This window comes from Macaca nemestrina, chromosome 1 (assembly GCF_043159975.1).
Source record: "Macaca nemestrina isolate mMacNem1 chromosome 1, mMacNem.hap1, whole genome shotgun sequence".
Taxonomy (NCBI): domain Eukaryota; kingdom Metazoa; phylum Chordata; class Mammalia; order Primates; family Cercopithecidae; genus Macaca; species Macaca nemestrina.
The window spans coordinates 217,231,961-217,254,067 of record NC_092125.1 but is presented as its reverse complement, the minus strand read 5'-3'; the positions used below and the strand labels follow the sequence as shown (position 1 = coordinate 217,254,067).

The following is a 22,107-nucleotide window of genomic DNA, read 5'->3' as shown; positions in this document are numbered from 1 at the left end:
CGGGGTGTGAGGATGAGGCGACTTCAGGACAGGGAAAAAAAAAAAGACAAGGAAGCCACGTAAACGTTTTAGGGTGGGCGTTTTAGGGTGGGCGTGAGGCGATGTCAGTCTTGAATCCCGTTATGTTAGGTAAAGAGCGCCGCCCTCTTCTAGCACAAACACCGTTTCCCACATTGAGGAAATCACAGGATCAGCAACTCTAGAGCGCGATGAAGAAGCTTCACTCTGGGACAACCCCCTTCGTGACCACGGTCTCTCCCCCGCCAGGAAAGTGGGAATTAGCCCATGCCCTGCCGGGACAGCACAGCCCCCTCGCCCGGGCCGGACGCTCAGGGTCAACACCCTCCCCACTGCCGCCCCTCGCCATTCTTCCAAACCGCTCTCCGCCAAAGATTCCACCGACAGTCACCCCACACGACAACCCAGGCCGCCTTTCAGCAGCGGCTCCCGCCCCGCAGCCACCGCGCCCTCTCACCCCCGCGGTTCTGCCCGCCGCCTCTGCCCAGTCTGTGCACTTCACCTCCCTGGCTCCCGCTTCCCCCTGAGCTTACAGTGGACGCGGGGTTCTCCGAACCCCTCTTGCGAGCACTGAATGGAAAAGGGGGAGCGTGCGCAAGTTCTTGGTAGAGTGTAGACATTGTGGGATTTGACTGTTTTACCACTGCTTCGACGTCCTAGTGCTGATTTCTACACCTGCCTTCTGCTTAGGGCACCGGCAACAGTTTTCCATTTGTGCCTACTCCACCTGCTGTCGTTGTCGGGTCAGCGAACATCGCCTCCCTCTACCGCTCAATCAGCAAACCGGACCGCCCTCGAGGACCTCACCCGCCGCTCACCCGCCTCCCAACTTCGCGGGCATCGCCTCCAGTCGCCTCTTCCGAAGGCCTAACGAGCACGTTAGCTGCGAATGAAGGTGAGGAGGCTCCGCTGACTGGCCGGTGCCCGTGTCCAGGGCTTGCACAAAAGCTAGACTTGGCTTGGCCTCTCTCTTAGTTATTCGCAGCCCAGCCCGTTAGGCGCCTCCAGAGCGGCTACGGCAAAGAAAGAGGGCTTATTGGGTGCAGCTCCATGGGGGCTGGCATCTCTGAACGGCTGTGTACACTTGAGCGAGACGCTCAGTCGCTTTCTAAAGCCGCTTCTGCGGATGACGGACACGGAGATAAATATGAGCGGTGTGCCATGAGAGGTGGTCTACCAGGACTTGCGCTTCTTCGCCTGGGTTTGCCCTTCGCTGCGGAGAGGGCTCTGCATCCAGCCCTTGGAGCTGACCGCCTAGTAAAGGAAGATTCCTGCGGGAGGGCGGCCAGTGCAAAACAATTCCCTGACCGGGAATCGAACCCGGGCCGCGGCGGTGAAAGCGCCGAATCCTAGCCACTAGACCACCAGGGACACGTGGGAGGCTTCTTGCTCTCCCATCTTTGCTCTGAAGCCACACTTTCCCTGTGCTCTGGGAGGACTTGGGCCTTGTGAGGGTCGCTCTTTACTCCTGGAGTCGTCTCACAAGGCTCTTCCCTCCCTGCTTTCTTCAAAACAGAGAGCCTGCAGGCGACACACCGAGGGCTCCGAGACGGACATCAAAGCCAGGAGTCCCAAGTCCTGCAGCGAGTTGCAGCGACCTGGCCGCAGCTCACCACTGAACTAGAGATGCGCCTTTGCGAGGAGGCAGTAAATGACCAGACGGTCGCGGGTCGCCAGGTCCGGAGCCGCGCACCAGATTGCCAGGAGGCGGCGGGAGCCGGGAGGTGCCGGGGGTGAGACGGGGGCACCCTCTGCATCATAAAGGACCCAGAACCTGGCACCCTCAACATCATAAGGAATCAGACGGATGCGGAAACCGAGACGGGCTGGATGGGAAAGTCTTTCCAGGAAGGCTCCGGGGCCCTCAGCTGGTCTCCGACCTTCCCCTGCAACCTGTGACACCTGCCATTTTCCCGTCTTCGGCGAAGGCAACGCCACCGTTGCGTTTGCTCCGGACAAAACTTCCAGAGTTGCCTCTGACGCTGGAGTTTTATCCTCAGATCCGAGATCCAATCGGTCACCCATTCGTGAGTTCCCATCGACCAAGTGCGTGGGCATTGATCTACACGCGAGTTTCTCCTCCTCTGCCGAATGGCTACTTCGGGGCGGGGGAGGGGCCCTCCCGCGGTGGATTGTAAGGTGTTTAGCAGCATCCGTCCCTCGGCTGACTAGATACAAGCCGGGGGTTAACATTGTCCCTCCCCGCTTCCCCCAGTCTTGGCCTAGTGTCCCAGCGAGGATGGGAGAGGCGTGTAAGGGCGAAGTTGCCTCCTCTTGAGAACCATTGCTGCGGGTTGCCGTGCTCTCTGAACTTGTGCAGAGGACTCTCCAGATGAAGGCTCAGGGCTCCATCCAGCTCGAGACACCCTCGCTCCCCGGCACAGTCAGACCTTAGGATCGGAGGCTTTTAACATCTCCAAATCATGAGATTCGAAACCTTTAGGTCTTTTCTTCCCTTCTGTCCTCCAAATCCGCCACTTCCGAGCCTGTTGACCAGGGCCAGCCAGGCAGAGGGCTGGGTTCGCTCAACGAGGCTCCTCTCGCCCGTCCTGGAGCTTCAGGCCTCTTTCGGTTGTAGAGAAGTCTTATGGGCCACTTCCTTCGGCATCCCCGGGGGCAGGTGCGCGGTGCGTGGGGAAGAACAGGGTTTGACTGCGGTTCTCGACCCCCGGCGCCGAACCTCCACCGCGGTGCGCGCGCTCTTCCAGGCTCCTGTTGGTCCCACTCGCCAGGAGTTAGGTCTCGGGTCAGCCTGAGCTCCCGAGACGCCCAGGCCCGGAAGGACACGTAGGGGAAACCGGCTGTTCACTTCGGTCCTTTCCCTTTTCTGATGGGAAAGAGAGGCGGTGTCCTGTCCTGTCCTGTCCTGTTGGGTAGGCGGAAGAGAGATCACAGGGAGGACAAGAAAAATCCTGTGTGGTTTCAGGATCTAAAGTTACCAGAAAGTCGACCTAACCTCCTCGGGAGGTCCTCCAGGTCCTCCCGTGGCTGGCGAAGGTGAATCGAGTTTCTGTCTCCAGTTTGCCAAGGCGGACAAAGTCGACACAATGGGCCTGTCCACTATCTTCTTTCATATGCACAAAAAGTCAGCTCTTCCTGTTTCTAACTGGCAACATCCTGCCTGATGACTAGCTTAGCAAATTAGAGACCCTCCATGGGATTCCATCTCTGTGTCAGTTCAGCCTTCTATAACAATGTACCGTACACTGGGTGACTAATTCACAACAGAAATTTATTTCTCACAGTTCTGGAGGTTGGTCCGACATCAAGGTGATAACATGGTAGGGTTATGGTGAGGGACTTTTTTTCTGGTTGTAGACTGCCACCTTCTCATTGTATCCTCAGGGGGCAGAAAGAGGGCGAGAGAGCTCCCCGGGGTCCCTTTTATAAGGGCATTAGTCCCATTCAGACTAATGGGATTAAATCCACACTCTGCGCTGAGTGTTGTGTATTTTTCGCATGTTCATCCTCCCAGCAGACAACTGGAGATGTATTGTCCCCAGAAGGTACAATAGAGAATCTTCTGTCACAAGTCAGCAAGCAGCATAGGTGAGTGAGAGCATGTGACCTGATGGAGCCTCAGGCACGTGTGGGAAGATGTAGATTGTCTAACTGGAGGCTGGGAGTCCCGGGTGCAGAAGGAGAAGCTTGGAGTGCAGGATTTGGTGGTATGTGTGTGGCAGTAGGCAAAAGAAAGAGACAACTAAGACACTTGAAATACCTTGAGAATTCAAATTTAGAAAATTCCCGGGGAAGTATGCATGCAGGCATTCATGAGATCCAGAAAACCGCTGCTGCATAACTGCATGTTGCAAGCAAGCTCTAAATTGCTGATTTTTAAACAGCCTGATGCGTTCACAAAGACAATTTATCAATCGTCTTAAGAGCAGAGGTGCACTAAAACCACTGTGCCCTGCAGCCCAGGATCCCAGTAAGTTCTTTAAGGACCATTTAAGGAAGATTTTTGGAGTTGTCCTTGGTAACCCTCAAGAATGTTTTGATTAGGAGTAGAATTTTAGATGTCATCAATTTAAAAATTAAAACTAAAACTCTGGAACTCATAGAGAAAATTAAGAGAATACATTCACTATCCTGAGTAGAAAGATTTCTTATAGAACGTAAGAGGCTTGGCTGGGCGGGGTGGCTCAAGCCTGTAATCCCAGCACTTCGGGAGGCCCAGACGGGCGGCTCATGAGATCAGGAGATAGAGACCATCCTGGCTAACACGGTGAAACCCCGTCTTGAAACCCCGTCTCTACTAAAAAATACAAAAAAAAAACCTAACCGGGGGTGGTGGCAGGCGCCTGTAGTCCCAGCTACTCGGGAGGCTGAGGCAGGAGAATGGCGTAAACTCGGGAGGCAGAGCTTGCAGGGAGCTGAGATCCGGCCACTGCACTGCAGCCTGGGCGACAGAGCAAGACTCCGTTTCAAAAAAAAAAAAAAAAAAAAAAAAAAACCATGAGTCTTTAAAAATAAAAAAATTGGCAACATTTCATCAAATTAAATGCTTTGAGAAGTAAAATTAAAATCCGAAGCCACCCAACCAACTGGACAGACCCCTTCTTGGCCAGGGAGACCCCAGGGAAGTCTTGAATACTGAGTTCCTGGCCAGAATTTGGAAGCTCAGACCCCTGTCCTTATACTCTCTCCCTTTTGTGGTTTAGACACAACTGACCAGCATTATTGTTAAAATAGAGGTCATAAGACTGACAGAACAGACTCCTTACAGTAGTAAGATACCACATTATAAACAAGACCTGAGGCCATGCCAGGCAAGGTTCAGTCATGCACCCCTCAGTTTAAAGAATAAACTATGTTCTAATTGCCACAGGTTTTTTTTGTTCTTCCTTTTTCTTCCTCTACCTAAACAAGCACAGGCCTTCAGATAAGCAATGCTGAAGCACTTGCAGCTCACCCATTACCATAAACTGACTGAGCCCTCCCAACACAAGCCATCACTACAGCTTTGATTGGACAAGACACTGATTTCAGTAACTTTCTCTTGGTAAGAGACCACTGGCTGTGGACTGGTTCTGGACAGTGCACAGAGGCTGTGCTCTTGATTGCCTTTGTGTCCCTGCTTCACCTTTTGAAGCACAGGACCTTATTATAATGTACTTAAATGTTGTCTCCACCCCAAAGTGAACAGGGGTTGCATGTAACAGTCATGTTTACTCAGCATGCATGCATGTTGAGGGAGTCTGGCTCTGTCACCCAGGCTGGAATGCAGTAGCGTGATCTTGGCTCACTGAACCTCCGCCTCCTGGGTTCAAGCGAGTCTCCTGTTTCAACCTCCCAAGTAGCTGGAATAGCAGGTGCATGCCACCACGTTCGGCTAATTTTTGTATTTTTAGTAAAGACGGGATTACTCCATGTTAGCCAGGCTGGTCTTGAACTCTTGACCTCATGAGATCCATTCGCTTCGGCCTCAAGAAGTGTTGGAATTACAGGCATGAGCCACGGTGCCCCGCCAAATTTCAAGCCAACACCTGTTGACACACGTTACCACACACATAAACGGAATCACTCGAGGAACGCCGATGGGCCCACAAAACACGCGGAGGCGGCAGTGGCTGACGATGTTAGCAAATTCGGGTCAGTGTCTGGCGTACAGCCCTGAGGGTCCACTGTCCACCTCCGCACAAGGACCAGTCTCCACGCAGATTCTTCCAAACACACCTCCCTTTTCTTTGGGCTGCTGACGCCTCTTGGACCTCTGAGGTGACTGCCCCGCCCGCAGCTTCTCTGCTTCCAGGAGCTTCTCCGTAGTGGCTCAGCGGTAAGCCCAAGGTCCAGCAGGCGAATCAGGAACCTGATGGTTCTTTGTGATTGCAGGGATCCGCCTAGGGAATAGATGAAAGTAACAAGTACCAATATAAAAACCGCAGTCACTCAACGTAAACACGTTGTGCTTACCACTTTGCTAAGTGGTTTACTTGAGCCCAACAACTCTTGCACTGGCCGGGAATTGAACCCGGGTCTCCCGCGTGGGAGGCGAGAATTCTACCACTGAACCACCAGTGCCTCTCCTTAGCTGCGAACTAGAGGATAAGGAAGGAGTATCCACAAAGACTTAGCAACTGTTCCAAGCGGCTTTTTCTAGAGTCGACTAAAAGCTAACAAAGACATCCAAACCAAATGTTTTTATAGGAACTTCTACTACACAAAGTTATAAATATCAAAGTAGTTCATCTGTCAGATCAAACTCTTCACTCTGAACAAGGTCTTTCTACCTGCATTACAAACTCCTACCATCAAACATCAGAAATTCATTCATGTTTCTTTCTTCTAATCCTAAATCTTCAATTGTCAACCTCAAACTGCTGCCTTACAGGTTCTGAGAAGGTAACCTAACTGGTAGTTTAGGGAAGTAAAGTTCAAATCCAGGGAGGAAATAAGAAGCAGAAGCAGAATTAGAAGAAAGACAAAATAAAAGGACAGAATCAAGGTAGAGATAATGAAGAAACAAAGCTTGGTCCACTGAGTTAGTCTTTTGTCGCTGGTTTTTTTGGCAACAGAGTAATGATCGGTCTCATCATCATTATAATACTATTACTTGTCTGCTTGAAGATATATAAAGCATTTGAAGGAAAACTGATATAAAAAGATTAATAATGCTTGCAGTCAATGTTTCATTGTTTGGGAGAATCCAATTTCCTAAGTCAGTACGCTTTGATGTGTAAGGAGTAGACTAGTTTAAGGAAATATTGACCGTCAGAATATTAACATATTAGTCTTTTGATAAAGTTCAAATAGTAGACAGATTTCTTTCCTCAATTTTCCCTGGAGACATTAAACTGAAGAGAAAAATCCAGCATTTTCCCCACGTGTTGGGTCTGGGAGCCACTATGACTTTTTCTTTTTTTTTCTTTTTTTTTTCTTTTTTTTTTTTTGAGACAGAGTCTTGCTCTGTAGCCCAGGCTGGAGTGCAGTGGCCGGATCTCAGCTCACTGCAAGCTCCGCCTCCCGGGTTTACGCCATTCTCCTGCCTCAGCCTCCCGAGTAGCTGGGACTACAGGCGCCCGCCACCGCGCCCGGCTAGTTTTTTGTATTTTTTAGTAGAGACGGGGTTCCACCATGTTAGCCAGGATGGTCTAGATCTCCTGACCTCGTGATCCGCCCGTCTCGGCCTCCCAAAGTGCCAGGATTACAGGCTTGAGCCACCGCGCCCGGCCCACTTTTTCAAAGGTAGGAGCTGTGACATGGAATCATCCTTCTCTGGCTGAGATGCCAAGTTAGGTCCAGGCTGAGTCATAAACTTGAGACCAACAAGGAAATCACCCTTCACGTTGACCTTGCCGAGCTTTGGCTGTTCTCTGTTCTTTGCCCAACACCCAAGACACACACCAGCTCTGGCCAACAAACCTTAACATATTATCTGTATCAACCAGAGCTACATTTATTCCCAAATCTCCTTCTAAAATATAAACCTGTACTTTCTACTCTCAACTTCTACATTTACAAAGGCCTCATATGCATCTCAGAGTCACAGATGCTAAAACATCACACCAGTAAGTTCTCTGTCAAAAAACTGGACTCCTGGCCTGGCACACTTGCTCATGCCTGTAATACTAGCACTTTGGGAGGTCAAGGTGGATGGATCATGAGGTCACAGATTGAGACCATCGTGACTAACACGGAGAAACTTCACCTCTACTAAAACTGCAAAAAAAAAAAAAAAAATTTAGCCAAGTGTGGTGGTGGCACCCGCCTGTAGTCCCAGCTACTTGGGAGGCTGAGGCAGGAGAATCGCTTGAACCCAGGAGGTGGAGGTTGCAGTGAGCTGAGATCACACCATCGCACTCCAGCCTGGGCAAAAGAGCAAGACTCCATCCAGCAGCAAACTACTTGACATGTCACAAACTTTTCACAGGTTCACGCCAGTGGATTCCCCAGTGAACCAGCTCTCTTAACTCAGGCTTCCATAACAAAATACCACAGACTGGATGGCTTAAACACGAGGAGTTTCTTTCTCATAGTTTGAGAGGCTGAGAAGTCCATGACCAAACTGCCAGCCGATTCAGTTCCCCAGTGAGGGCTCTCTCCCTGGCTTGCAGACTGCTACCTTCTCCTTCTGTCCTCACGTGGTAGAGAGAGAGAGAGCACTTTCGTCACTCATCTATTTCTTATCATGACACTGATCTCATCATGGAGATCCCATGGTCATGACCTCATCTAAACCTGATTACCTCCCAAAGGCCCTACCTCCAAAATACCTTCACATTGGGGGTTAAGGCTTCAACATATAATTTGAAGGGGACACAAACATCCATTCCATTACACTAGCACCTGCCTTTGCAATCCAGCCTCTGGGCCAGGCTTAGCAGTGGAGTGCCCAAGGCTTCAATTGACAGGATTTTTATGCTGTCAGGCTCTGGCTCCTTGGCCCTGGAAGCTTCTAGAAGCAGTAGGGTGATACATCTTTTAGCAACTATAAAGGTGTAAAACACACGGTGGGTAAGAGTGCCCTATTAAGTATTTTGGTGATGCCCCCATTAGTGTGCTTGGCTCAACCTATTAATAGGAAGTAGTGATTGGCATCCACCTCAGTACCACCCCCTGAAGTCATCCTGTCAGTTTCCATTCCATTCTCCTACCCTTGGCTTGCTCGTTCAATAGTCTTAAGTGATGTACTCCTGGGGCTCTCCTTTTTCCTTCAGAGATATCTTGTGATTTCTTTGATTCTCTCCACCTTTACAGGTTAATAAGTCTAATTTTAAAAAAATGTGTAGATGGATGTTGGGAAGCTGTGGGGAGAACCCTTGGGCTTTTTGCCTGGGTAAAGTGCAGATTCCTGAGGATTCTGGGCCTTGGTCTCCGGCTGCACTAGTGCTGGCCACTTAGCTGTTCTCAGCAGCGTCACCTGGCGCAATGGTGTTGAAGCGCACTGCCAAGAGGCCAGAAGGCAAAGCGAGAGCCGGTGGCTATGGCCTGGAACCCATTTAGGCAAAATTGAGGGCGCGCGGGGACAAAGCAATAGAGAAGGGTGGGCAATACAGGCTCTGTACACCACGTATTAGGAATTGTATTTATTAAATTGTTGATTACCTAAGACTCCGGAGAGTAGTTTGGACACTTAACCGGTTTTCAGAGGATTATTTGGGGAAGAGGTATGCATTCAAATGTACATACATAATTCGTGTGATTTCAGAATATTGACTCTCCGAGTTCCAGATGCAGATTTAGAACCTTTTTAAAAATATTTGTTTTTGTTTTCTCGCAAATCAGCCAGATCTGCAGCTTATCAGAGTAAAGCGACGTAAAGCGGGACCCTTAGGAAATGCGCTAAGACGTCACCCACTTTCATTGTCAGCCTATGAACATTCAAGCGATAGAAGAGAATGAAGAGAACCTTAAGGAATTTCTGGAACCAAAGCTAATTAATATTAAGCAGGCCTCTTGCTGGCAGACCAGTGGAAATTGTAGCCTGGTCAACAGTCTAGATTGATGAGGTCTTAAATATAGCCACAGGTTCAACTACTTTTCTGTTTGTTTCCCAACCTCAATTAAACTCACTAAATTTATGGACCAAAAAAGAAAAAAGGCCCCGAGTTTGAGCCCAGTCTCGAACTAGGGACATTTCACATGTGAGGCAAACCCGACAACCACTACACTACAGAAACCACATATACACCAGAAAAGGCAGAATACAATCCTGAAAATCGTCCATCAGCCATTTCTATTACCGTTTCCAAAGTCAGAAATTCACTTGCATTTCAAAATTCCACTGAAAAAATAAGCACCAGCCATCAAGAAGACTATGGCTCCCAACAGGAACCCCGTCTCTACTAAACATTATTTTTTAAAAAAAATTATTAAAAAAAAAAAAAAGACTATGGCTCCCAACAGAAACCCTGTCTCTACTAAACATTATCAAAAAAAAAAAAAATTAGCCAGGCATGGTGGTGGGCGCCTGTAGTCCCAGCTACTGGGGAGGCTGAGGCAGGAGAATGACGTGAACCCAAGAGGCAGAGCTTGCAGTGAGCCGAGATCGTGCCACTGCACTCCAGGCTGGGTGACAGAGAGAGACTCTGTCTCAAAAGAAAAAAAAAGAAGAAGAAGAAATCCTCCTCCTTCGTGGACTGTTCTGGTTCTGTATACAGCAGTGAAACATATTAGGTAGCAGGGATTCCTTATATGTTTCAGTCGATTAAAAAGAGCAACACTGGTCATGTAACAAGGAGGTTTCCACCATGACTGTCGTATGTATGACTGGCAAATGCACAATAATAGTGGGCATTGTTATACTGAATTAAGACCAGAATTATTTGAATAACAGAAAGTGATTACCATTAGTCAATATTATTTACTTTTACCTAAAGAATTTGTAGAAATATTAATGCATGGAGCCTGGGATATGCACCAAGTAGCCCCTTGGCAGCATGATTGCCTTGGCTGCAGCAAGGCGACACCCTTGGCTGTGGTGCCTCATGACCTGCAAGCTCCTCTCCTCTGGGAAGAATGTCCCACCTGATGTGGGACACTGAGGAGAATCCTGCTTCCTCAGTTTGAGCCTTTAGCTCCTTCAATTCCTCCTCAGCTTTCCTCTTCTCTTCTAAGTGCTGGTGGATCTCAGCCCTCAGGGGGAGCATTTCCTCCTGAAGACACCTGTCATGGTCCCCTCCCATCGGGGAAGGAGGGGAAAAAGATGGGTTCTGGGTCTCCACAGTTGCCAGACTTTTCTCCAAAGCTACCTTGACGAGCTAAAAGAAAATCATGGTTTGAAGAAGTTAGGCCATTAAAGAGGACCCAAGAGAAACATGAGATTGCAACGGCAGTTTTCGATGAGAACAAAAACAAAAAAAGCAGATCTAAAATGAACCCCCTAACCAGAACCTCCTTAGTCACGCAACAAGGGCCCTAGGGACTGATTTGGGTGGGAAGGACACACCAAATGAGCAGGAGGAATTTCCCCATAGAGAAGAGGAGAATCCAGAGATGGTGAGGGAGAGAAGCACATAAGAAATTAAAAACAAATGCAAACAAACGAGGTTGAAACAGGACTGGAGGGTGTGAATGCGGTGATTGTTCTCTTCCTGAGGAGACAGAGTCCTGCAAGTTTTCTCACAAGTCAGGAAGCTTCATCAGCTCTGCAACACTTGAGTCCTGGATGGCGGGAGATGATGGCTTAAGATATCAGGGAGAAAAGCCTAAGGCCCTGCCTGTAACTCTGACTCCCTCAAGGACAGCTGAGAGGGAGGACTCAGGGCACTGGTGAAACAGTCAGCAGACACAGTCACAAAATTAGAATAAGGTGGACCTACAGGGAAGACAACACCAACTATCTTATTGGCAGCAGAAGAATCACACTCTGCAGCTACTGGGAGGTGGAGGTGAAGCCACCCTGCCAAGCAGCCAACCTCACTTTTTGGTTATTATCCTTGTGCCGATGCTGCCAGACAAACTCTCTCTACAAATCTCAGCATGTGGAAGAAACAGAGGCAGGAACCATTGCCCAGCACCTCTCTATTTCTTGAGGACACTCCTGAAGTTATACATCAATGTTTTCATTAAAGCACATCTTATGCCTTTTCCTCAAATGGGAATTTGTTAAGTTTTAGACTTTGTTATTGTTCATTTTGGGCTCATCTTTGGTCTTTTCCCATGCTCTTAAAAGTGTAGAAATCAAAATCTGAGTATGATAATCTACTTAGCATATGACTAAGTACTTTAGTACAAGGAGTTCCTGCCTGTCTGTCCAATATTAATCTTAATACGTCCCAATGTCACATTGGCTTCTTTTTCTTCTCAGTGGCAGCATTTGGAGCTTTTACTTAACTTCGGGTCAAGTTTGACCTCTGAATTTTCCACCCCTCCCCCACAGCTGTTGCTGAGTCATGTTGTTTTCTTTTATCTCTATAAATATTGTGACTTGTAATTGTCACTTCTAAATTCATTCTGGCTATACTGAATGATTCCCCAATTATCCAAGTCATCCAAATATTTGATGTGCATTTCCACAAATCATGTAGTGGCCCCCTGATTGGGGATGATTTCTAGAATTAATATGATATGTTAAAATATAATATAATATAAAAGAATTATATGCTTTATATCTCCATTCAGGTCACCCATACATTGAACAGAGCAGGGCCCGGAACAGCTTACATGGATCAACGATTGACAGAGCTGCCAGGCTTGGCGCAAAGCCACTGACTTTTGCTAAGACAAAGTATGTTCAAACCTAGGTCACAGGTTTGTGGTAGGGTTGATTCACAGTGTACATGTGCAGTGGTGTTCAGTAGCATAGCAGTCGAGGTTATGAAGACATGTGCACCCAGGTCAAAGAAGAAAGATCCTTAGACAGAGCCACTCAATTCCCAGGCACCCAACCGTACTTGGGCTTTGTGAGCCTGAGATTTGGCAGGCTCTTGGGAATGTCTGTCTCTAAGACTCTGCTGGCAGACTTAATCAGGTTGGTGGCCACCTCCATATGTGCCCCCAGCATTTGTGACAAGATAAAGAAAGGGGAACCCGGCCGGGCGCGGTGGCTCAAGCCTGTAATCCCAGCACTTTGGGAGGCCGAGACAGGCGGATCACGAGATCAGGAGATGGAGACCATCCTGGCTAACCCCGTCTCTACGAAAAAAATACAAAAAACTAGCTGGGTGGGGTGGCGGGCGCCTCTAGTCCCAGCTACTCAGGAGGCTGAGGCAGGAGAATGGTGTGAACCCGTGAGGCGGAGCTTGCAGTGAGCTGAGATCCGGCCACTGCACTCCAGCCTGGGCGACAGAGTGAGACTCCGTCTCAAAAAAAAAAAGGGGGAACCCAATAAAACCACTTCTGAAAGCTTATGATCCCACCCCTCATATAAACTATGTGATGTTGTCATTCCATATAAACTCCAAGTAACTGAACTAAAACCCACTTTGCCATTAGTCTTGAGTGTGGGCACAGCATTATTCTTTTCTAGGCCTTAAGGATTCCTTCTGCTTAAAAATAATGTCTAACTTTAATGAAGTTTACCCATTATTAAAGTGCCTTCTGGATATATGTTATCATGTTTTATTGGTTTGAATATACCTATTTTCTTTAAAAAGAAAAAATTATGAACCATGAATGTTAGCACCAGAAAAACCTTAAGGCACATCTGATCTAATTTCCCACTTTAAAGTGAGAAAATCAAACACTGCCTAGGGATCTGATTTTTCCCCAGGGTAATTTGGGTTTTCATATTTCCATCTCAAAGTGGACTTTGTTTGGCTAACTTTAAGTTTTAAATGTAAATGCCTGAAAAGGAACTCAGGATCTAGCTTTTTCATTAGTTTTGATCATGTATGAAAGCAAATATTTCTTTCCCCCAAACGAAACCCCAGGCCTTCCAGGATTTGCAGTGATAGTGTGAATCCATTCGGTCTATTTTCAATTATATCTTTCTTATTGGTTATTTTTTTCACATTTCCTAACTCATTTGTGATATTGCTTCCACATAAGTCAACTTTTTGTGCGCTGGGTTCCCATTTGCCCCACAAAGGCCTATGTGCAAATCTGATATCCTGTTTGAATGACATTGTTTTGTTTTTACCCTATTGCTTCCTGTCTGTCACAATGTTAGGTCAGTTCTCAACATTAAGCCATTAACAAGTCGCTTTTCTCAAATGCTCAGCATCACTAATCATTAGGGAAATGCAAATTAAAACCATAATGAATATCTTCTCACACCTGTTAGAGTGGCATTTATCAAAAAGGTGAATGATGTGTTAGAAATAATGCAGAGAAAAGGAAACACACACATTGTGAATAGGTATGTAAATTAGCACAGCTGATGTGGAAAACAGTATGGAGTTTCCTCAAAAAACTAAAAATAGAATCTACCCTGTGATCCAGCAACCCCGTTTCTGGGTATATATCCAAGAGAAGCTTCAGAGAATGCTTTGTTGGGTTTGCTGGAACCTGGCAGGGCTCAAGAATGTGAAGATGCGCGCTGTGAGTCTCTTTCCTCCAGGGTGACGGCTCTTCCCGCTCCTGTAGGAAGGAAAAGGCAATGCCCCTTTTGTCTTGTCCATGTGGGACTCCAAAGGGTCCAGACTCGACAGAAAGGCGGCGAATCTTCTCAGAGTGGGCAGGGGAGGAGACAGAATACGGGAATGGGGCAGTAGAGGGGTGGGATTTCATGAAATTTCCTGATTTAAGACTATCATGAAGTAGGCCTCTTTGGGAGTTCGGCCCTCCAGTCGCTGGTGAGGGTAACATCCCAGCAGTCTCTGGTGAGGTCCAGTCGCCTCCCCGACTGCAGTTAAAGCCAAAAGCAGAACGAGGCCGGCACTGCGGCCTGACCTCCAGTGACCCAGCGGTCTGTACATTCCCCAGGGTGGAAGCACTTGGACTTCAGGTGTGAAGGCGATGCGGTCACCATTGCAATAAGAAAAGCAACTAGGGAAAATGGCACCTTCTTCTCCAAACTTTTTTTGAGACACTTTGTCACTCTGTCGTCCAGGCCGGAATGCAGTGGCGCGATCTCGGCTCACTGAGACCTCTGCCTCCCGGGTTCAAGCGATTCTCCTGCCTCGGCCTCCAGAGTAGCTAAGTTTTGGCATTGAGAGATAGAGACAGGGAAGGAAGGGGGGTGGGAGGGAGAGAGAGAGAGCGAGAGAGAGAGGGAGGAGAGAGAGAGAGAGATTTTAACGTCTTCAAGCAAAAGGAGACTCTTTTTGCCTATTGGCCGTCTGCTGAGATGTGAACGTGAAAATCCATCCAGACGCTTTCTGTGAAAACCGTCTTTACCTCTTTGCCCACTTAGGTTAAAATCCGCACTCCATGACCCTATTGAAAAGGAAAATTACAAAAAGCAAACATAAGACGTTTCAGTTTTGTAAAGGGTAAAATGAAACTGCCCTTCAAGAAGAATCGGAAGACCGACGAGGGAGAGAAGAGCGATCGTGAAATCTAAGTGGGTTATCCCCGGGTCTTCCAGGGTTTTATACTCGGCCTCATGAAGGCGTGGCTTGGCCTGAGTTGATGTGCCCATATTTTCAAACAGCCGAGTGTCCTGAGACATAGCCTTTGCTTTGGCACCAGCTAAAATCGGAAAATGTGATCAACTATGACTTAAATTGAGTTGGGCAGACTAAGAGACAGCAGCAGTGAAGGATGCCCTTTGGGAGGAAGACGTCCAGGCGCTGAGGCCAAAGGGTCCGCGAGGAAAGAGCGCGCAGCTCACTCCCCTCGGCCTGCGGAAGGGAGGGCAAGGAGGGTCCTAGGGTTCCTGGAAAGACGCCAAGAGCCAAGAGCCCAGACGGCCGGCGCCAGGGAAAAGTCCCCGAGTAGGGGTCCGCATCCCTGGAAGGGCGGCGTCCACACTGCTGCGCGGCGCGGGGCGCCCGGGTCTCGGGTGCGGAAAACCCGACGGCTCCTGCAGCTTCTGGGAGCCGGAGAGTGTTAGCCGGGAGGATCCCGCAGACGGCGCTTAATTCTGGAAGCGGATACCCCGCGGGAGGATGCGGGATCCCCTGAAGCCCGGGCATAGGTCCCCATGGTCTTCGTTTTGGGGGTAGGCGCGGAATGCTAAGCCTGGGCCTATTGGGAGCCATAGTCTTCTTGATGGCTGGTGCTTATTTTTTCAGTGGAATTTCGAAATGCAAGTGAATTTCTGACTTTGGAAACGGTAATAGAAATGGCTGATGGACGATTTTCAGGATTGTATTTGCCTTCTTCGTTGGCCATGTGGTTTCTGTAGCGTAGTGGCTTTCGGGTTTGCTTCACATGTGCAGGGTCCCTGGTTCGAGACCGACTGTGGATGTGTGGCGTTTTATTTCTTTTTTTTTGGTCCCTAAATTTAGTGAGTTTAATCGAGGTTGGGAAACAAACAGAAAAGTAGTTGAACCTGTGGCTGCATTTTCGACCTCATCAATGTAGACTGTTGACCAGGCTACAATTTCCACTGGTCTGCCAGCAAGAGGCCTGCTTAATATTAATTAGCTTTGGTTCCAGAAATTCCTTAAGGTTCTCTTCATTCTCTTCTATCGCCTGAATGTTCACAGGCTGACACTGAAAGTGGGTGACGTCTTAGCACATTTCCTAAGGGTCCCGCTTTACGTCGCTTTACTCTGATAAGCTGCAGATCTGGCTGATTTGCGAGATGACAAAAACAAAATTTTTTAAAAAAGGTTCTAAATCTGCATCTGGAACTCGGAGAGTCAATATTCTGAAATCACACGAATTATGTATGTACATTTGAATGCATACCTCTTCCCCAAATAATCCTCTGAAAACCGGTTAAGTGTCCAAACTACTCTCCGGAGTCTTAGGTAATCAACAATTTAATAAATACAATTCCTAATACGTGGTGTACAGAGCCTGTATTGCCCACCCTTCTCTATTGCTTTGTCCCCGCGCGCCCTCAATTTTGCCTAAATGGGTTCCAGGCCATAGCCACCGGCTCTCGCTTTGCCTTCTGGCCTCTTGGCAGTGCGCTTCAACACCATTGCGCCAGGTGACGCTGCTGAGAACAGCTAAGTGGCCAGCACTAGTGCAGCCGGAGACCAAGGCCCAGAATCCTCAGGAATCTGCACTTTACCCAGGCAAAAAGCCCAAGGGTTCTCCCCACAGCTTCCCAACATCCATCTACACATTTTTTTAAAATTAGACTTATTAACCTGTAAAGGTGGAGAGAATCAAAGAAATCACAAGATATCTCTGAAGGAAAAAGGAGAGCCCCAGGAGTACATCACTTAAGACTATTGAACGAGCAAGCCAAGGGTAGGAGAATGGAATGGAAACTGACAGGATGACTTCAGGGGGTGGTACTGAGGTGGATGCCAATCACTACTTCCTATTAATAGGTTGAGCCAAGCACACTAATGGGGGCATCACCAAAATACTTAATAGGGCACTCTTACCCACCGTGTGTTTTACACCTTTATAGTTGCTAAAAGATGTATCACCCTACTGCTTCTAGAAGCTTCCAGGGCCAAGGAGCCAGAGCCTGACAGCATAAAAATCCTGTCAATTGAAGCCTTGGGCACTCCACTGCTAAGCCTGGCCCAGAGGCTGGATTGCAAAGGCAGGTGCTAGTGTAATGGAATGGATGTTTGTGTCCCCTTCAAATTATATGTTGAAGCCTTAACCCCCAATGTGAAGGTATTTTGGAGGTAGGGCCTTTGGGAGGTAATCAGGTTTAGATGAGGTCATGACCATGGGATCTCCATGATGAGATCAGTGTCATGATAAGAAATAGATGAGTGACGAAAGTGCTCTCTCTCTCTCTACCACGTGAGGACAGAAGGAGAAGGTAGCAGTCTGCAAGCCAGGGAGAGAGCCCTCACTGGGGAACTGAATCGGCTGGCAGTTTGGTCATGGACTTCTCAGCCTCTCAAACTATGAGAAAGAAACTCCTCGTGTTTAAGCCATCCAGTCTGTGGTATTTTGTTATGGAAGCCTGAGTTAAGAGAGCTGGTTCACTGGGGAATCCACTGGCGTGAACCTGTGAAAAGTTTGTGACATGTCAAGTAGTTTGCTGCTGGATGGAGTCTTGCTCTTTTGCCCAGGCTGGAGTGCGATGGTGTGATCTCAGCTCACTGCAACCTCCACCTCCTGGGTTCAAGCGATTCTCCTGCCTCAGCCTCCCAAGTAGCTGGGACTACAGGCGGGTGCCACCACCACACTTGGCTAAATTTTTTTTTTTTTTTTTTTTTTTTTTGTAGTTTTAGTAGAGATGAAGTTTCTCCGTGTTAGTCACGATGCTCTCAATCTGTGACCTCATGATCCATCCACCTTGACCTCCCAAAGTGCTAGTATTACAGGCATGAGCAAGTGTGCCAGGCCAGGAGTCCAGTTTTTTGACGGAGAACTTACTGGTGTGATGTTTTAGCATCTGTGACTCTGAGATGCATATGAGGCCTTTGTAAATGTAGAAGTTGAGAGTAGAAAGTACAGGTTTATATTTTAGAAGGAGATTTGGGAATAAATGTAGCTCTGGTTGATACGGATAATATGTTAAGGTTTGTTGGCCAGAGCTGGTGTGTGTCTTGGGTGTTGGGCAAAGAACAGAGAACAGCCAAAGCTCGGCAAGGTCAACGTGAAGGGTGATTTCCTTGTTGGTCTCAAGTTTATGACTCAGCCTGGACCTAACTTGGCATCTCAGCCAGAGAAGGATGGTTCCATGTCACAGCTCCTATCTTTGAAAAAGTGGGCCGGGCGCGGTGGCTCAAGCCTGTAATCCCAGCACTTTGGGAGGCCGAGACGGGCGGATCACGAGGTCAGGAGATCTAGACCATCCTGGCTAACATGGTGGAACCCCGTCTCTACTAAAAAATACAAAAAACTAGCCGGGCGCTGTGGCGGGCGCCTGTAGTCCCAGCTACTCGGGAGGCTGAGGCAGGAGAATGGCGTAAACCCGGGAGGCGGAGCTTGCAGTGAGCTGAGATCCGGCCACTGCACTCCAGCCTGGGCTACAGAGCAAGACTCTGTCTCAATAAAAAAAAGGAAAAAAAAAGAAAAAAAAAGAAAAAGTCATAGTGGCTCCCAGACCCAACACGTGGGGAAAATGCTGGATTTTTCTCTTCAGTTTAATGTCTCCAGGGAAAATTGAGGAAAGAAATCTGTCTACTATTTGAACTTCCTCAAAAGACTAATATGTTAATATTTGTACCGTCAATATTTCCTTAAACTAGTCTACTCCTTACACATCAAAGCGTACTGACTTAGGAAATTGGATTCTCCCAAACAATGAAACATTGACTGCAAGCATTATTAATCTTTTTATATCAGTTTTCCTTCAAATGCTTTATATATCTTCAAGCAGACAAGTAATAGTATTATAATGATGATGAGACCGATCATTACTCTGTTGCCAAAAAAACCAGCGACAAAAGACTAACTCAGTGGACCAAGCTTTGTTTCTTCATTATCTCTACCTTGATTCTGTCCTTTTATTTCGTCTTTCTTCTAATTCTGCTTCTGCTTCTTATTTCCTCCCTGGATTTGAACTTTACTTCCCTAAACTACCAGTTAGGTTACCTTCTCAGAACCTGTAAGGCAGCAGTTTGAGGTTGACAATTGAAGATTTAGGATTAGAAGAAAGAAACATGAATGAATTTCTGATGTTTGATGGTAGGAGTTTGTAATGCAGGTAGAAAGACCTTGTTCAGAGTGAAGAGTTTGATCTGACAGATGAACTACTTTGATATTTATAACTTTGTGTAGTAGAAGTTCCTATAAAAACATTTGGTTTGGATGTCTTTGTTAGCTTTTAGTCGACTCTAGAAAAAGCCGCTTGGAACAGTTGCTAAGTCTTTGTGGATACTCCTTCTTTATCCTCTAGTTCGCAGCTAAGGAGAGGCACTGGTGGTTCAGTGGTAGAATTCTCGCCTCCCACGCGGGAGACCCGGGTTCAATTCCCGGCCAGTGCAAGAGCTGTTGGGCTCAAGTAAACCACTTAGCAAAGTGGTAAGCACAACGTGTTTACGTTGAGTGACTGCGGTTTTCATATTGGTACTTGTTACTTTCATCTATTCCCTAGGCGGATCCCTGCAATCACAAAGAACCATCAGGTTCCTGATTCGCCTGCTGGACCTTGGGCTTACCGCTGAGCCACTACGGAGAAGCTCCTGGAAGCAGAGAAGCTGCGGGCGGGGCAGTCACCTCAGAGGTCCAAGAGGCGTCAGCAGCCCAAAGAAAAGGGAGGTGTGTTTGGAAGAATCTGCGTGGAGACTGGTCCTTGTGCGGAGGTGGACAGTGGACCCTCAGGGCTGTACGGCAGACACTGACCCGAATTTGCTAACATCGTCAGCCACTGCCGCCTCCGCGTGTTTTGTGGGCCCATCGGCGTTCCTCGAGTGATTCCGTTTATGTGTGTGGTAACGTGTGTCAACAGGTGTTGGCTTGAAATTTGGCGGGGCACGGTGGCTCATGCCTGTAATTCCAACACTTCTTGAGGCCGAAGCGAATGGATCTCATGAGGTCAAGAGTTCAAGACCAGCCTGGCTAACATGGAGTAACCCCGTCTTTACTAAAAATACAAAAATTAGCCGAACGTGGTGGCATGCACCTGCTATTCCAGCTACTTGGGAGGTTGAAACAGGAGACTCGCTTGAACCCAGGAGGCGGAGGTTCAGTGAGCCAAGATCACGCTACTGCATTCCAGCCTGGGTGACAGAGCCAGACTCCCTCAACATGCATGCATGCTGAGTAAACATGACTGTTACATGCAACCCCTGTTCACTTTGGGATGGAGACAACATTTAAGTACATTATAATAAGGTCCTGTGCTTCAAAAGGTGAAGCAGGGACACAAAGGCAATCAAGAGCACAGCCTCTGTGCACTGTCCAGAACCAGTCCACAGCCAGTGGTCTCTTACCAAGAGAAAGTTACTGAAATCAGTGTCTTGTCCAATCAAAGCTGTAGTGATGGCTTGTGTTGGGAGGGCTCAGTCAGTTTATGGTAATGGGTGAGCTGCAAGTGCTTCAGCATTGCTTATCTGAAGGCCTGTGCTTGTTTAGGTAGAGGAAGAAAAAGGAAGAACAAAAAAAACCTGTGGCAATTAGAACATAGTTTATTCTTTAAACTGAGGGGTGCATGACTGAACCTTGCCTGGCATGGCCTCAGGTCTTGTTTATAATGTGGTATCTTACTACTGTAAGGAGTCTGTTCTGTCAGTCTTATGACCTCTATTTTAACAATAATGCTGGTCAGTTGTGTCTAAACCACAAAAGGGAGAGAGTATAAGGACAGGGGTCTGAGCTTCCAAATTCTGGCCAGGAACTCAGTATTCAAGACTTCCCTGGGGTCTCCCTGGCCAAGAAGGGGTCTGTCCAGTTGGTTGGGTGGCTTCGGATTTTAATTTTACTTCTCAAAGCATTTAATTTGATGAAATGTTGCCAATTTTTTTATTTTTAAAGACTCATGTTTTTTTTTTTTGTTTCTTGTTTTTTTTTTTTTTTTTGAGACGGAGTCTTGCTCTGTCGCCCAGGCTGCAGTGCAGTGGCCGGATCTCAGCTCCCTGCAAGCTCTGCCTCCCGAGTTTACGCCATTCTCCTGCCTCAGCCTCCCGAGTAGCTGGGACTACAGGCGCCTGCCACCACCCCCGGTTAGGTTTTTTTTTGTATTTTTTAGTAGAGACGGGGTTTCAAGACGGGGTTTCACCGTGTTAGCCAGGATGGTCTCTATCTCCTGATCTCATGAGCCGCCCGTCTGGGCCTCCCGAAGTGCTGGGATTACAGGCTTGAGCCACCCCGCCCAGCCAAGCCTCTTATGTTCTATAAGAAATCTTTCTACTCAGGATAGTGAATGTATTCTCTTAATTTTCTCTATGAGTTCCAGAGTTTTAGTTTTAATTTTTAAATTGATGACATCTAAAATTCTACTCCTAATCAAAACATTCTTGAGGGTTACCAAGGACAACTCCAAAAATCTTCCTTAAATGGTCCTTAAAGAACTTACTGGGATCCTGGGCTGCAGGGCACAGTGGTTTTAGTGCACCTCTGCTCTTAAGACGATTGATAAATTGTCTTTGTGAACGCATCAGGCTGTTTAAAAATCAGCAATTTAGGGCTTGCTTGCAACATGCAGTTATGCAGCAGCAGTTTTCTGGATCTCATGAATGCCTGCATGCATACTTCCCCTGGAATTTTCTAAATTTGAATTCTCAAGGTATTTCAAGTGTCTTAGTTGTCTCTTTCTTTTGCCTACTGCCACACACATACCACCAAATGCTGCACTCCAAGCTTCTCCTTCTGCACCCGGGACTCCCAGCCTCCAGTTAGACAATCTACATCTTCCCACACTTGCCTGAGGCTCCATCAGGTCACGTGCTCTCACTCACCTATGCTGCTTGCTGACTTGTGACAGAAGATTCTCTATTGTACCTTCTGGGGACAATACATCTCCAGTTGTCTGCTGGGAGGATGAACATGCGAAAAATACACAACACTCAGCGCAGAGTGTGGATTTAATCCCATTAGTCTGAATGGGACTAATGCCCTTATAAAAGGGACCCCGGGGAGCTCTCTCGCCCTCTTTCTGCCCCCTGAGGATACAATGAGAAGGTGGCAGTCTACAACCAGAAAAAAAGTCCCTCACCATAACCCTACCATGTTATCACCTTGATGTCGGACCAACCTCCAGAACTGTGAGAAATAAATTTCTGTTGT

At 47.6% G+C, this 22,107-nt stretch overlaps 3 non-coding genes and 1 pseudogene across 3 annotated transcripts; 1 reads left to right on the top strand and 3 right to left on the bottom strand.

The window, feature by feature from the left end:
• Positions 1-1,317: 1,317 nt before the first annotated feature.
• On the bottom strand, positions 1,318-1,389 carry TRNAE-UUC (transfer RNA glutamic acid (anticodon UUC)). The gene has a single exon. It is a non-coding gene; the product is annotated as a tRNA-Glu (tRNA).
• On the bottom strand, positions 1,368-2,057 carry LOC105483165 (uncharacterized; annotated as a pseudogene).
• A 3,914-nt stretch (positions 2,058-5,971) lies between these two features.
• On the bottom strand, positions 5,972-6,042 carry TRNAG-CCC (transfer RNA glycine (anticodon CCC)). Its single transcript has one exon. It is a non-coding gene; the product is annotated as a tRNA-Gly (tRNA).
• A 13,254-nt stretch (positions 6,043-19,296) lies between these two features.
• Positions 19,297-19,367, top strand: TRNAG-CCC (transfer RNA glycine (anticodon CCC)). Its single transcript has one exon. It is a non-coding gene; the product is annotated as a tRNA-Gly (tRNA).
• Positions 19,368-22,107: the final 2,740 nt, after the last annotated feature.